The sequence below is a fragment of the Procambarus clarkii genome, unplaced genomic scaffold (genome assembly GCF_040958095.1).
Source record: "Procambarus clarkii isolate CNS0578487 unplaced genomic scaffold, FALCON_Pclarkii_2.0 HiC_scaffold_100, whole genome shotgun sequence".
NCBI classification, from domain to species: Eukaryota; Metazoa; Arthropoda; class Malacostraca; order Decapoda; family Cambaridae; genus Procambarus; species Procambarus clarkii.
Window position 1 is genome coordinate 4,162,905 of NW_027189133.1, and position 16,564 is coordinate 4,179,468.

Here is a 16,564-nt window from a genome sequence, read left to right on the forward strand (position 1 = left end):
TCACCATACCAGGTCCACACCACCACCAGCATCACGGTCCTCACCATACCAGGTCCACACTACCAGCATCATGGTCCTCACCATATCAGGTCCACACCACCACCAGCATCACGGTCCTCACCATACCAGGTCCACACCACCACCAGCATCACAGTCCTCACCATACCAGGTCCACACCACGAGCATCATGGTCGTCAACATACCAGGTCCACACCACCACCAACATCAAGGTCCTCACCATACCAGGTCCACACCACCTCCAGCATCATGGTCCTCACCATACCATTTCCACACCACCACCAGCATCATGGTCCTCACCATACCAGGTCCACACCACCAGCATCATGGTCCTCACAATAACAGGTCCACACCACCACCAACATCATGGTTCTCACCTTACCAGGTCCACACCACCAGCATCATGGTCCTCACCATACCAGGTCCAAACCATCAGCACCATGGTCCACACCATACCAGGTCCACACCACCACCAGCATCATGGTCCTCACCATACCAGGTCCACACCACCACCATCATCATAGTCCTCACCATACCAGGTCCACACCACCTGCATCACGGTCCTCACCATACCAAGTCCACACCACCAGCATCATGGTCCTCACCATACCAGGTCCACACCACCAGCATCACGGTATTCACCATACCAGGTACACACCACCACCAGCATCATGGTCCTCACCATACCAGGTTCACACCACCTGCATCACGGTCCTCACCATACCAGGTCCACACCTCCTGCATCACGGTCCTCACCATACCAGGTCCACACCACCAGCATCATGGTCCTCACAAATACCAGGTCCACACCACCAGCATCACGGTCCTCACCATACCAGGTCCACACCACCAGCATCATGGTCCTCGCCATACGAGGTCCACACCACCACCAGCATCATGGTCCACAACATACCAGGTCCACACTACCACCAGCATCATGGTCCTGACCATACCAGGTCCACACCTGTTGATTGACAGTTGAGAGGCGGGACCAAAGAGCCAGAGCTCAACCCCCGCAAGCACAACTAGGTTAGTACAACTTGGTGAGTACACAACTACCAGCATCATGGTCCTGACCATAACAGGTCCACACCACCAGCATCATGGTCCTCACCATATCAGGTCCACACCACCACCAGCATCACGGTCCTCACCATACCAGGTCCACACCACCACCAGCATCATGATCCTCACCATACCAGGTCCACACCACCACCAGCATCATGGTCCTCACCATACCAGGTCCACACCACCAGCATCAAGGTCCTCACCATACCAGGTCCACACCACCACCAGCATCACGGTCCTCACCATACCAGGTTCACACCGCCACCAGCATCATCCTCCTCACCATGCCAGGTCCACACCACCACCAGCATCATGGTCTTCACCATACCAATCCACACCACCAGCATTATGGTCCTCACTATACCAGGTCCACTCCACTATGGCCCTCACCATACCAGGTCTACACCACCATGGTCCTCGCCATACCAGATTCAAACCAACAGCATCATGGTCCTCACCATACCAGGTCCACACTACCATGGTCCTCACCATACCAGATCCACACCACCAGCATCACGGTCCTCACCATACCAGGTCCACACCACCTGCATCACGGTCCTCTCCATACCATGTCCACACCCTCAGCATCAAGGTCCTCAACATACTAGGTCCACACCACCACCAGCATCATGGTCCTCACCATACCAGGTCCAAACCACCAGCACCATGGTCCTCACCATACCAGGTCCACACCTCCAGCATCATGGTCCTCACCATACTAGGTCCACACCACCACCAGCATCATGGTCCTCACCATAACAGGTCCACACCATCATCACTATGGTAATCACCATACCAGGTGCACACCACCAGCATCATGGTCCTCACCATACCAGGTCAACACCACCAGCATCATGGTCCTCATCATACCAGGTCCACACCACCAGCATCATGGTCCTCGCCATACCAGGTCCACACCACGAGCAACATGGTCCTCAACATACCAGGTCCACACCACCACCAACATCAATGTCCTCACCATACCAGGTCCACACCACCTCCAGCATCATGGTCCTCACCATACCTGGTCCACACCACCACCAGCATCATGGTCCTCACCATACCAGGTCCACACCCCCACCAGCATTGCGGTCCTCACCATACCAGGTCCACACCACCACCAGCATCACGGTCCTCTCCATACCTGGTCCACACCACCACCAGCATCATGGTCCTCACCATACCAGGTCCACACCCCCACCAGCATTACGGTCCTCATCATACCAGGTCCACACCACCACCAGCATCACGGTCCTCACCATACCAGGTCCACACCACCACCAACATCATGTTCCTCACCATACCAGGTCCACACCACCACCAGCATCATGGTCCTCACCATACCAGGTCCACACCACCAGCGTCATGGTCCTCGCCATACCAGGTCCACACCACGAGCATCATGGTCGTCAACATACCAGGTCCACACCACCACCAACATCAAGGTCCTCACCATACCAGGTCCACACCACCTCCAGCATCATGGTCCTCACCATACCATTTCCACACCACCACCAGCATCATGGTCCTCACCATACCAGGTCCACACCACCACCAGCAATGCGGTCCTCACCATACCAGGTCCACACCACCACCAGCATTACGGTCCTCACCATACCAGGTCCACACCACCACCAGCATCATGGTCCTCACCATACCAGGTCCACACCACCACCAGCATCATGGTCCTCACCATACCAGGTCCACACCACCAGCATCATGTTCCTCACCATTCCAGGTCCACACCACCAGCATCATGGTTCTCGCCATACCAGGTCCACACCACCAGCATCATGGTCCTCACCATACCAGGTCCACACCACCAGCATCAAGGTCCTCACCAAACCAGGTCCACACCACCACCAGCATCATGGTCCTCACCATACCAGGTCCACACCACCACCAGCATCACGGTCCTCACCATACCAGGTCTACACCACCATCATCATGGTCCTCACCATATAAGGTCCACACCACCACCAGCATCACGGTCCTCACCATACCAGGTCCACACCACCACCAGCATCACAGTCCTCATCATACCAGGTCCACACCACCACCAGAATCACGGTACTCACCATACCAGGTCCACACCACCTGCATCATGGTCCTCACCATACCAGGTCCACACCACTAACAGCGTCATGGTCCTCACCATACCAGGTCTACACCACCTGCATCACGGTCCTCACCATACCAAGTCCACACCACCACCAGCATTATGGTCCTCACCATACCAGGTCCACACCACCACCAGCATCATGGTCCTCACCATACCAGGTCCACACCACCAGCATCATTGTCCTCACCATTCCAGGTCCACACCACCAGCATCATGGTTCTCGCCATACCAGGTCCACACCACCAGCATCATGGTCCTCACCATACCAGGTCCACACCACCACCAGCATCATGGTTCTCACCATACCAGGTCCACACCACCACCAGCATCACGGTCCTCACCATTCCAGGTCCACACCACCAGCATCTTGGTTCTCGCCATACCAGGTCCACACCACCTGCATCATGGTCCTCACCATACCAGGTCCACACCACCAGCATCAAGGTCCTCACCAAACCAGGTCCACACCACCACCAGCATCATGGTCCTCACCATACCAGGTCCACACCACCACCAGCATCACGGTCCTCACCATACCAGGTCCACACCACCAGCATCATGGTCCTCACCATATCAGGTCCACACCACCACCAGCATCACGGTCCTCACCATACCAGGTCCACACCACCACCAGCATCACAGTCCTCACCATACCAGGTCCACACCACCACCAGAATCACGGTCCTCACCATACCAGGTCCACACCACTAACAGCGTCATGGTCCTCACCATACCAGGTCTACACCACCTGCATCACGGTCCTCACCATACCAAGTCCACACAACCACCAGCATCATGGTCCTCACCATACCAGGTCCACACCACCAGCATCACGGTCCTCACCATACCAGGCCCACACCACCACCAGCATTATGGTCCTCACCATTCCAGGTCCACACCACCTGCATCATGGTCCTCACCATACCAGGTCCTCACCACCTGCATTATGGTCCTCACCATTTCAGGTCCACACCACCACCAGCATCAAGGTCCTCACCATACCAGGTCCACACCACCACCAGCATCATGGTCCTCACCATACCAGGTCCACACCACGACCAGCATCACGGTCCTCACCATACCAGGTCCACACCACCAGCATCATGGTCCTCACCATATCAGGTCCACACCACCACCAGCATCACGGTCCTCACCATACCAGGTCCACACCACCACCAGCATCACAGTCCTCACCATACTAGGTCCACACCACCACCAGAATCACGGTCCTCACCATACCAGGTCCACACCACCTGCATCATGGTCCTCACCATACCAGGTCCACACCACTAACAGCGTCATGGTCCTCACCATACCAGGTCTACACCACCTGCATCACGGTCCTCACCATACCAAGTCCACACCACCACCAGCATCATGGTCCTCACCATACCAGGTCCACAACACCAGCATCACGGTCCTCACCATACCAGGTCCACACCACCACCAGCATTATGGTCCTCACCATTCCAGGTCCACACCACCTGCATCATGGTCCTCACCATACCAGGTCCACACCACCTGCATTATGGTCCTCACCATTTCAGGTCCACACCACTACCAGCATCATGGTCCTCACCATACCAGGTCCACACCACCAGCATCATGGTCATCACCATATCATTTCCACACAACCAGCATCATAGTCTTTGCCATACCAGGTCCACACCTCCAGTATCATGTTCCTCACAATACCGAGTCCACACCACCAGCATCACGGTCCTCACCATACCAGGTCCACATCACCACCAGCATCAGGGTCTTCGCCATGCCAGGTCCACACCACCAGCATCATGGTCCTCACCATACTAGGTCCACACCACCTGCATCACGGTCCTCACCGTACCAGGTCCACACCACCATGGTCCTCACCATACCAGGTCCACACCACCATGGTCCAAACCATACCAGGTCCACTCCACTATGGCCCTCACAATACCAGGTCTACACCACCATGGTCCTCTCCATACTAGATCCACACCACCAGCATCACGGTCCTCACCATACCAGGTCCACACCACCTGCATCACGGTCCTCACCATACCAGGTCCACACCACCTGCATCACGGTCCTCACTATACCAGGTCCATACCCCCCAGCATCATGGTCCTCACCATACCAGGTCCACACCACCACAAGCATCATGGACCTCACCATACCAGGTCCACACCACCAGCGTCATGGTCCTCACCATACCAGGTCCACACCACTACCAGCATCATGGTCCTCACCATACCAGGTCCAAACCACCACCAGCATCATGGTCGTCACCATACCAGGTCCACACCACCAGCATAATGGTCCACACGATACCAGGTCCACACCATCACCAGCATCATGGTCCTCACCATACCAGGTCTACACCACCTGCATCACGGTCCTTACCATACCAAGTCCACAGCACCACCAGCATCATGGTCCTCACCATACAAGGTCCACACCACCAGCATCACGGTCCTCACCATACCAGGTCCACACCACCACCAGCATTATGGTTCTCACCATACCAGGTCCACATCACCTGCATCATGGTCCTCACCATACCAGGTATACACCACCCACATTATGGTCCTCACCATTTCAGGTCCACACCACCACCAGCATCATGGTCCTCACCATACCAGGTCCACACCACCAGCATCATGTTCCTCACCATTCCAGGTCCACACCACCAGCATCATGGTTCTCGCCATACCAGGTCCACACCACCAGCATCATGGTCCTCACCATACCAGGTCCACACCACCAGCATCAAGGTCCTCACCAAACCAGGTCCACACCACCACCAGCATCATGGTCCTCACCATACCAGGTCCACACCACCACCAGCATCACGGTCCTCACCATACCAGGTCTACACCACCATCATCATGGTCCTCACCATATAAGGTCCACACCACCACCAGCATCACGGTCCTCACCATACCAGGTCCACACCACCACCAGCATCACAGTCCTCATCATACCAGGTCCACACCACCACCAGAATCACGGTACTCACCATACCAGGTCCACACCACCTGCATCATGGTCCTCACCATACCAGGTCCACACCACTAACAGCGTCATGGTCCTCACCATACCAGGTCTACACCACCTGCATCACGGTCCTCACCATACCAAGTCCACACCACCACCAGCATTATGGTCCTCACCATACCAGGTCCACACCACCACCAGCATCATGGTCCTCACCATACCAGGTCCACACCACCAGCATCATTGTCCTCACCATTCCAGGTCCACACCACCAGCATCATGGTTCTCGCCATACCAGGTCCACACCACCAGCATCATGGTCCTCACCATACCAGGTCCACACCACCACCAGCATCATGGTTCTCACCATACCAGGTCCACACCACCACCAGCATCACGGTCCTCACCATTCCAGGTCCACACCACCAGCATCTTGGTTCTCGCCATACCAGGTCCACACCACCTGCATCATGGTCCTCACCATACCAGGTCCACACCACCAGCATCAAGGTCCTCACCAAACCAGGTCCACACCACCACCAGCATCATGGTCCTCACCATACCAGGTCCACACCACCACCAGCATCACGGTCCTCACCATACCAGGTCCACACCACCAGCATCATGGTCCTCACCATATCAGGTCCACACCACCACCAGCATCACGGTCCTCACCATACCAGGTCCACACCACCACCAGCATCACAGTCCTCACCATACCAGGTCCACACCACCACCAGAATCACGGTCCTCACCATACCAGGTCCACACCACTAACAGCGTCATGGTCCTCACCATACCAGGTCTACACCACCTGCATCACGGTCCTCACCATACCAAGTCCACACAACCACCAGCATCATGGTCCTCACCATACCAGGTCCACACCACCAGCATCACGGTCCTCACCATACCAGGCCCACACCACCACCAGCATTATGGTCCTCACCATTCCAGGTCCACACCACCTGCATCATGGTCCTCACCATACCAGGTCCTCACCACCTGCATTATGGTCCTCACCATTTCAGGTCCACACCACCACCAGCATCAAGGTCCTCACCATACCAGGTCCACACCACCACCAGCATCATGGTCCTCACCATACCAGGTCCACACCACGACCAGCATCACGGTCCTCACCATACCAGGTCCACACCACCAGCATCATGGTCCTCACCATATCAGGTCCACACCACCACCAGCATCACGGTCCTCACCATACCAGGTCCACACCACCACCAGCATCACAGTCCTCACCATACTAGGTCCACACCACCACCAGAATCACGGTCCTCACCATACCAGGTCCACACCACCTGCATCATGGTCCTCACCATACCAGGTCCACACCACTAACAGCGTCATGGTCCTCACCATACCAGGTCTACACCACCTGCATCACGGTCCTCACCATACCAAGTCCACACCACCACCAGCATCATGGTCCTCACCATACCAGGTCCACAACACCAGCATCACGGTCCTCACCATACCAGGTCCACACCACCACCAGCATTATGGTCCTCACCATTCCAGGTCCACACCACCTGCATCATGGTCCTCACCATACCAGGTCCACACCACCTGCATTATGGTCCTCACCATTTCAGGTCCACACCACTACCAGCATCATGGTCCTCACCATACCAGGTCCACACCACCAGCATCATGGTCATCACCATATCATTTCCACACAACCAGCATCATAGTCTTTGCCATACCAGGTCCACACCTCCAGTATCATGTTCCTCACAATACCGAGTCCACACCACCAGCATCACGGTCCTCACCATACCAGGTCCACATCACCACCAGCATCAGGGTCTTCGCCATGCCAGGTCCACACCACCAGCATCATGGTCCTCACCATACTAGGTCCACACCACCTGCATCACGGTCCTCACCGTACCAGGTCCACACCACCATGGTCCTCACCATACCAGGTCCACACCACCATGGTCCAAACCATACCAGGTCCACTCCACTATGGCCCTCACAATACCAGGTCTACACCACCATGGTCCTCTCCATACTAGATCCACACCACCAGCATCACGGTCCTCACCATACCAGGTCCACACCACCTGCATCACGGTCCTCACCATACCAGGTCCACACCACCTGCATCACGGTCCTCACTATACCAGGTCCATACCCCCCAGCATCATGGTCCTCACCATACCAGGTCCACACCACCACAAGCATCATGGACCTCACCATACCAGGTCCACACCACCAGCGTCATGGTCCTCACCATACCAGGTCCACACCACTACCAGCATCATGGTCCTCACCATACCAGGTCCAAACCACCACCAGCATCATGGTCGTCACCATACCAGGTCCACACCACCAGCATAATGGTCCACACGATACCAGGTCCACACCATCACCAGCATCATGGTCCTCACCATACCAGGTCTACACCACCTGCATCACGGTCCTTACCATACCAAGTCCACAGCACCACCAGCATCATGGTCCTCACCATACAAGGTCCACACCACCAGCATCACGGTCCTCACCATACCAGGTCCACACCACCACCAGCATTATGGTTCTCACCATACCAGGTCCACATCACCTGCATCATGGTCCTCACCATACCAGGTATACACCACCCACATTATGGTCCTCACCATTTCAGGTCCACACCACCACCAGCATCATGGTCCTCACCATACCAGGTCTACACCACCAGCATCATGGTCCTCACCATATCAGGTCCACACAACCAGCATCATGGTCCTCGCCATATCAGGTCCACACCTCCAGTATCATGGTCCTCACCATACCGGGTCCACACCACCAGCATCACGGTCCTCACCATACCAGGTCCGCACCACCACCAGCATCACGGTCCTCACCATACCAGGTCCACACCACCACCAGCATCATGGTCCTCACTATGCCAGATCCACACCACCAGGATCATCGTCCTCACCATACCGGGTCCACACCACCAGCATCACGGTCCTCACCGTACCTGGTCCACACCACCATGGTCCTCACCATACCAGGTCCACACCACCATGGTCCAAACCATACCAGGTCCACTCCACTATGGCCCTTACCATACCAGGTCTACACCATCATGGTCCTCGCTATGCCAGATCCACACCACCAGCATCATGGTCCTCACCATACCAGGTCCACACCACCAGCATCACGGTCCTCACCATACCAGGTCCACACCACCTGCATCACGGTCCTCACCATACCAGGTCCACACCACCTACATCACGGTCCTCACCGTACCAGGTCCACACCCCCAGCATCATGGTCCTCACCATACCAGGTCCACACCACCAGCATCATGGTCCTCACAATAACAGGTCCACACCACCACCAACATCATGGTTCTCACCTTACCAGGTCCACACCACCAGCATCATGGTCCTCACCATACCAGGTCCAAACCATCAGCACCATGGTCCTCACCATACCAGGTCCACACCACCACCAGCATCATGGTCCTCACCATACCAGGTCCACACCACCACCATCATCATAGTCCTCACCATACCAGGTCCACACCACCTGCATCACGGTCCTCACCATACCAAGTCCACACCACCAGCATCATGGTCCTCACCATACCAGGTCCACACCACCAGCATCACGGTATTCACCATACCAGGTACACACCACCACCAGCATCATGGTCCTCACCATACCAGGTTCACACCACCTGCATCACGGTCCTCACCATACGAGGTCCACACCTCCTGCATCACGGTCCTCACCATACCAGGTCCACACCACCAGCATCATGGTCCTCACAAATACCAGGTCCACACCACCAGCATCACGGTCCTCACCATACCAGGTCCACACCACCAGCATCATGGTCCTCGCCATACGAGGTCCACACCACCACCAGCATCATGGTCCACAACATACCAGGTCCACACTACCACCAGCATCATGGTCCTGACCATACCAGGTCCACACCTGTTGATTGACAGTTGAGAGGCGGGACCAAAGAGCCAGAGCTCAACCCCCGCAAGCACAACTAGGTTAGTACAACTTGGTGAGTACACAACTACCAGCATCATGGTCCTGACCATACCAGGTCCACACCACCAGCATCATGGTCCTCACCATATCAGGTCCACACCACCACCAGCATCACGGTCCTCACCATACCAGGTCCACACCACCACCAGCATCATGATCCTCACCATACCAGGTCCACACCACCACCAGCATCATGGTCCTCACCATACCAGGTCCACACCACCAGCATCAAGGTCCTCACCATACCAGGTCCACACCACCACCAGCATCATGGTCCTCACCATACCAGGTCCACACCACCACCAGCATCACGGTCCTCACCATTCCAGGTCCACACCACCAGCATCATGGTTCTCGCCATACCAGGTCCACACCACCTGCATCATGGTCCTACCATACCAGGTCCACACCACTAGCATCAAGGTCCTCACCATACCAGGTCCACACCACCACCAGCATCATGGTCCTCACCATACCAGGTCCACACCACCAGCATCACGGTCCTCACCATACCAGGTCCACACCACCACCAGCATTATGGTCCTCACCATACCAGGTCCACACCACCTGCATCATGGTCCTCACCATACCAGGTCCACACCACCTGCATTATGGTCCTCACCATTTCAGGTCCACACCACCACCAGCATCATGGTCCTCACCATACCAGGTCCACACCACCAGCATCATGGTCATCACAATATCAGGTCCACACAACCAGCATCATAGTCTTTGCCATACCAGGTCCACACCTCCAGTATCATGGTCCTCACAATACCGAGTCCACACCACCAGCATCACGGTCCTCACCATACCAGGTCCACACCACCACCAGCATCAGGGTCTTCGCCATGCCAGGTCCACACCACCAACATCATGGTCCTAACCATACCAGGTCCACACCACCTGCATCACGGTCCTCACCGTACCAGGTCCACACCACCATGGTCCTCACCATACCACGTCCACACCACCATGGTCCAAACCATACCAGGTCCACTCCACTATGGCCCTCACAATACCAGGTCTACACCATCATGGTCCTCTCCATACTAGATCCACACCACCAGCATCATGGTCCTCACCATACCAGGTCCACACCACCATGGTCTTCACCATACCAGGTCCACACCACCAGCATCACGGTCCTCACCATACCAGGTCCACACCACCTGCATCACGGTCCTCACCATACCAGGTCCACACCACCTGCATCACGGTCCTCACTATACCAGGTCCACACCTCCCAGCATCATGGTCCTCACCATACCAGGTCCACACCACCACAAGCATCATGGACCTCACCATACCAGGTCCACACCACCAGTAGCATCATGGTCCTCACCATACCAGGTCCACACCACTACCAGCATCATGGTCCTCACCATACCAGGTCTACACCACCTGCATCACGGTCCTCACCATTCCAAGTCCACACCACCACCAGCATCATGGTCCTCACCATACCAGGTCCACACCACCAGCATCACGGTCCTCACCATACCAGGTCCACACCACCTGCATTATGGTCCTCACCATTTAAGGTCCACACCACCAGCATCATGGTCCTCACCATACCAGGTCCACACCACCTGCATCATGGTCCTCACCATACCAGGTCCACACCACCAGCATCATGGTCCTCACCATACCAGGTCCACACCACCAGCATCACGGTCCTCACCATACCAGGTCCACACCACCACCAGCATTATGGTCCTCACCATACCAGGTCCACACCACCTGCATCATGGTCCTCACTATACCAGGTCCACACCACCTGCATTGCGGTTCTCACCATTTCAGGTCCACACCACCACCAGCATCATGGTCCTCACCATACCAGGTCCACACCACGAGCATCATGGTCATCACCATTCCAGGTCCACACCAGGTCCATCGTGGTATTGTAAAATTGTGGAGCCGAAATTGTGGAGCCGGAGTGACCTCACCAGCTGTGACGCGGGACGCAGGGACCTCACCACTTGACCAGCCGCGTGGAGTACTTTCTCGCCTGTTTGTGCTGCAGATTGTGCAAGGTATTGAGGAGCGCTTTTTTGGGTAGATTGTTACTGCAATGACTAGATGGGGTTCAAGGTCAATCACCAGCAGGGATGAGGAGGAGGACAGATTTATAGACAAATTAATAGGGAAATTTGTAGAGAGAAGGAGTGATTGGTTGGAGGATCTAATCCAGGGGATTAAAAGTGAGGTACTTCAGCAAATACAGGATGCGGTAGAGAGGCAGAAACAAGAACTTATGCTCTATGTTCAGGAAGAGATTAGGAAGGGAAGAGAGGACTGGGAGAGGGAATGTGCTCGTATCACAAACGAATTAGGAAGGATTAACAGCATGGCTAAGGACAGAGGATTAGTGGGGGATGGGTTAGTGACTGCGGTTGGGATGGAGAATCCCCAGGGGACAGGCTACCAGCATGACAATGAATTACTGAGGAGAAGGTCTATTATAATACATGGATTATTCAAATCTTTGGCACCAACAAGACAAGAGAGAATAGAAACGGAAAAATACGAATTGCACGAGATATTGAGGTGTATTGGAGCAGGAATGGCAGAACATGAGGTGGATATCAGCCGCCGGGTTGGACCTTACAATTGTACCAAGAATAGACCTGTTCTGGTGCAATTCTCCAATGAGGAGGCTGTGGAGTACATAATGAGGACCAAGCATTTACTCAGAGGAAGTGAAACCCATTACAATGTGTTTATAGAGAGGTTTATGACGAAAGATGAGCAAATAGCCCACAAGAATAGATGGCAACAACGACACCGAACTAGCCTCTCAGGTAGTCTCACCTCCCAGGTCACCTCCCAGGCCACCTCCCAGGTCACCTCCCAGGTCGCATCCTCCCCAACTCAGCCCTCCTATACCTCCCCCCTGCCTCAGCCTCCCAAAACCCCCCTGTCCCTTCCACATTTGCACCTCCACAACGATTCCCCTGCCCCTGCTACATCACACCTGTCAACGACCCCAGTGGGTCAAGCCATGCCCTCCCCAAACCCACCTTCCCATCCCCCCTCCCCAACTACCCCTTCCTACTCCCCTGCCCCTTCTACCCCATTGACTTCAATTCTATCTACTCCATCCCAGCTTCCACTGCACCCCTCTTCCACTCACCCCCAAACCCCACCCAACCCTCACCCCTCCTATGCACCTCCAGCCCACAATTAACCCCCTCACCTTGTGACCCCCTAACACCTTCCCCCATCTCCCTCTTCCCCTCTTCTACCCCAAAACCCCCACCTACCCCCGATTCCCCCCTAACTAATATACCCTCTCTTCCACTCCCAGCACCCATGCTCTATTCTAATCTCAGCCCTCCGCCCTCAGTATCCCTCTCCCCCCCAACCTCTCAACCTCTATCTGACTCTCAGTCTCACTCTATTTCTCAACCCCCCTATGCTATTCAGATCCCTAACTTTCAGAACCCATTATGCCTTTCCTACCCCCCTAGATGCCCAGCCCCCATTCGCCTACCAGGCACTCCCAGGCACCCCCCTAGCACCCCCCCACTCACCCCCACAGCCCCCACTTGCCCCCCAGACACCCCCCAGTTCCTCCCAGACCCCTGGTGAAAGGGGGAACTCTCACACCCGAGTTTCCAAGAAGAGTCTCAAGGTTTGGTACACCAATGCTGATGGGGTAGCCAATAAAGCAGAAGAGATAAAAGAAAGAGTTAGTGAGGCAGACCCAGACATAGTGGCAATAGTGGAAACTAAAATAAATGGCATGATCTCGGATGCAATCTTTCCAGAGGGGTACCAGGTGATAAGAAAAGAAAGGACACAGAGACAGGGAGGAGGAGTGGCACTACTAATAAAGCGGAAATGGAAGTTTGATGAGCTGGAAAATCCGGGTACCAATGAAAGCACGAGCTTCATACATGGAACTCTGACAGTGGATGGGAAGAAGATTGTAATCTTGATACTCTACAATCCCCCACCAAACAGTAGAAGGCCTAGGCAGGAGTACGAGGACAGCAACAAGACATGTATAGATGAACTGCAGAGGGCAGCAACTTTAGCGCATAGAATGAGAGCGAAGCTGCTGGTCATGGGGGACCTAAATCACGGAGAGATAGATTGGGAAATGAGGAATCCCCATGGCGGGGAGGAGACCTGGGGAGCGAAGCTGGTAGACGTTATTGACAGGAATTTCCTAACACAGCATGTGAAAGAAGATACTAGGGAAAGAGGAGGGGATACGCCCAGCCTATTAGATCTCATTTTCACTCAGAATGTAGAAGACATCGAGCAGTTGGAACATGAAATACCACTAGGAGCTAGTGACCATTGTGTCCTAGTCTTTGACTACATGATGGAGCTTAAAATTGTGACCAAAGGACAAGAGGTCCGGGAAAGGAGACTTGATTACAGAAAAGGGGACTACAGAAGGATAAGGGACTACCTGGGAGAAGTGCAGTGGGAGGAAGAACTTAGAGGAAAAACAGTGCAAGGTATGATGACCCAAGTCATATTGAAATGCAAGGAGGCTGAAGAGAGATTTATTCCAACAATAAAGGAAAAAAGCAGGAGGGAATATAATAACCCATGGTTTAATAGACAGTGTCAGGAAGCAAAGGTGAGAAGCAGGAGGGAGTGGAGGAAGTACAGAAGACAAAGGACAGAGGACAACAGGATTAGATGTAACAGAGCTAGGAATGATTACATTAACATAAGACGAGTGTCGGAAAGAAACTATGAGAATGATATTGCAGTCAAAGCGAAAAAGCAACCAAAATTACTACATAGCCATATAAGAAGGAAGATGTCGGTAAATGACCAAGTGACAAGACTGAGGAAAACAGAAGGGGCATATACAGAAAGCGACAAGGAAATCTGCGAGGTACTGAATGCAAAATTCCATGGAGTGTTCACAACCGAGCCTGAGCAGCTCCCATTGTTAGAAGAGATTACCCAAGATGAAAGACTATCAGATATAGAGGTGACATCAGAGGATGTAACGAAACAGTTGACAACACTGGATGCAAATAAAGCTGTTGGACCAGACAAAGTATCACCGTGGATACTTAAAGAGGCAGCGCAGGCTCTCAGCGTGCCTCTGGCAATGATCTTTAATGAGTCACTTATGTCGGGAGAATTGCCCAGTTGCTGGAAGGAGGCAAATGTCGTACCGATTTTCAAAAAAGGTGATAGGGAGGAGGCACTTAACTACAGACCCGTATCACTGACAAGCATCCCCTGCAAAATACTTGAAAGAATAATTAGGCTAAGACTTGTTGAGCACCTGGAGAGCATTGGGTTTGTAAACAAGCACCAACATGGGTTCTGGACAGGGAAATCATGCCTAACAAACCTTTTAGAATTCTATGATAAAGTAACAAGGATAAGGCAGGACAGAGAAGGCTGGGCAGACTGCATATTTCTTGACTGCCAAAAGGCCTTTGATACAGTACCGCACATGAGACTGCTATACAAACTTGAGAGGCAGGCAGGAGTAAGCGGAAAGGCCCTATTATGGGTGAAGAACTACCTAACAGGAAGGAGCCAGAGGGTAATGGTAAGGGGCGAAAAGTCGGACTGGCGAACAGTAACAAGTGGAGTACCTCAAGGATCGGTGCTGTGACCAATCCTCTTTCTAATTTACGTAAATGATATGTTTACAGGAGTGGAATCATATATGTCAATGTTTGCGGATGACGCAAAATTAATGAGAAGAGTTGTGACAGACGAGGATTGTAGGATCCTCCAAGAGGACTTAAACAGGCTGCAGAGATGGTCAGGGAAATGGCTACTGGAGTTTATCACCAGTAAATGTAAAGTTATGGAAATGGGATCAGGTGACAGGAGACCAAAGGAACAGTACACAATGAAGGGGAACAGCCTACCTGTAACGATTCGAGAAAGAGACCTGGGAGTGGATGTGACACCTAATCTAACTCCTGAGGCTCATATAAATAGGATAACGACAGCAGCGTACTCTACACTGACGAAAATTAGAACTTCATTCAGAAACCTAAATGAGGAGGCTTTTAGGGCGCTTTACACTGCCTACGTGAGACCCGTCTTAGAGTATGCCGCGCCATCATGGAGCCCCCACCTGAAGAAACACATAAAGAAACTGGAGAAGGTTCAGAGGTTTGCGATGAGGCTTGTCCCAGAGTTACGAGGGATGGGATATGAAGAGCGGCTGCGGAACTGAACCTTACGACACTAGAGAAAAGAAGGGAGAGAGGAGATATGATAGGGACATATAAAATACTCAGGGGAATTGACAAAGTGGAAATAGATGAAATGTTCACACGTAATAATAACAGAACGAGGGGACATGGGTGGAAACTGAAAACCCAGATGAGTCACAGAGATGTTAGG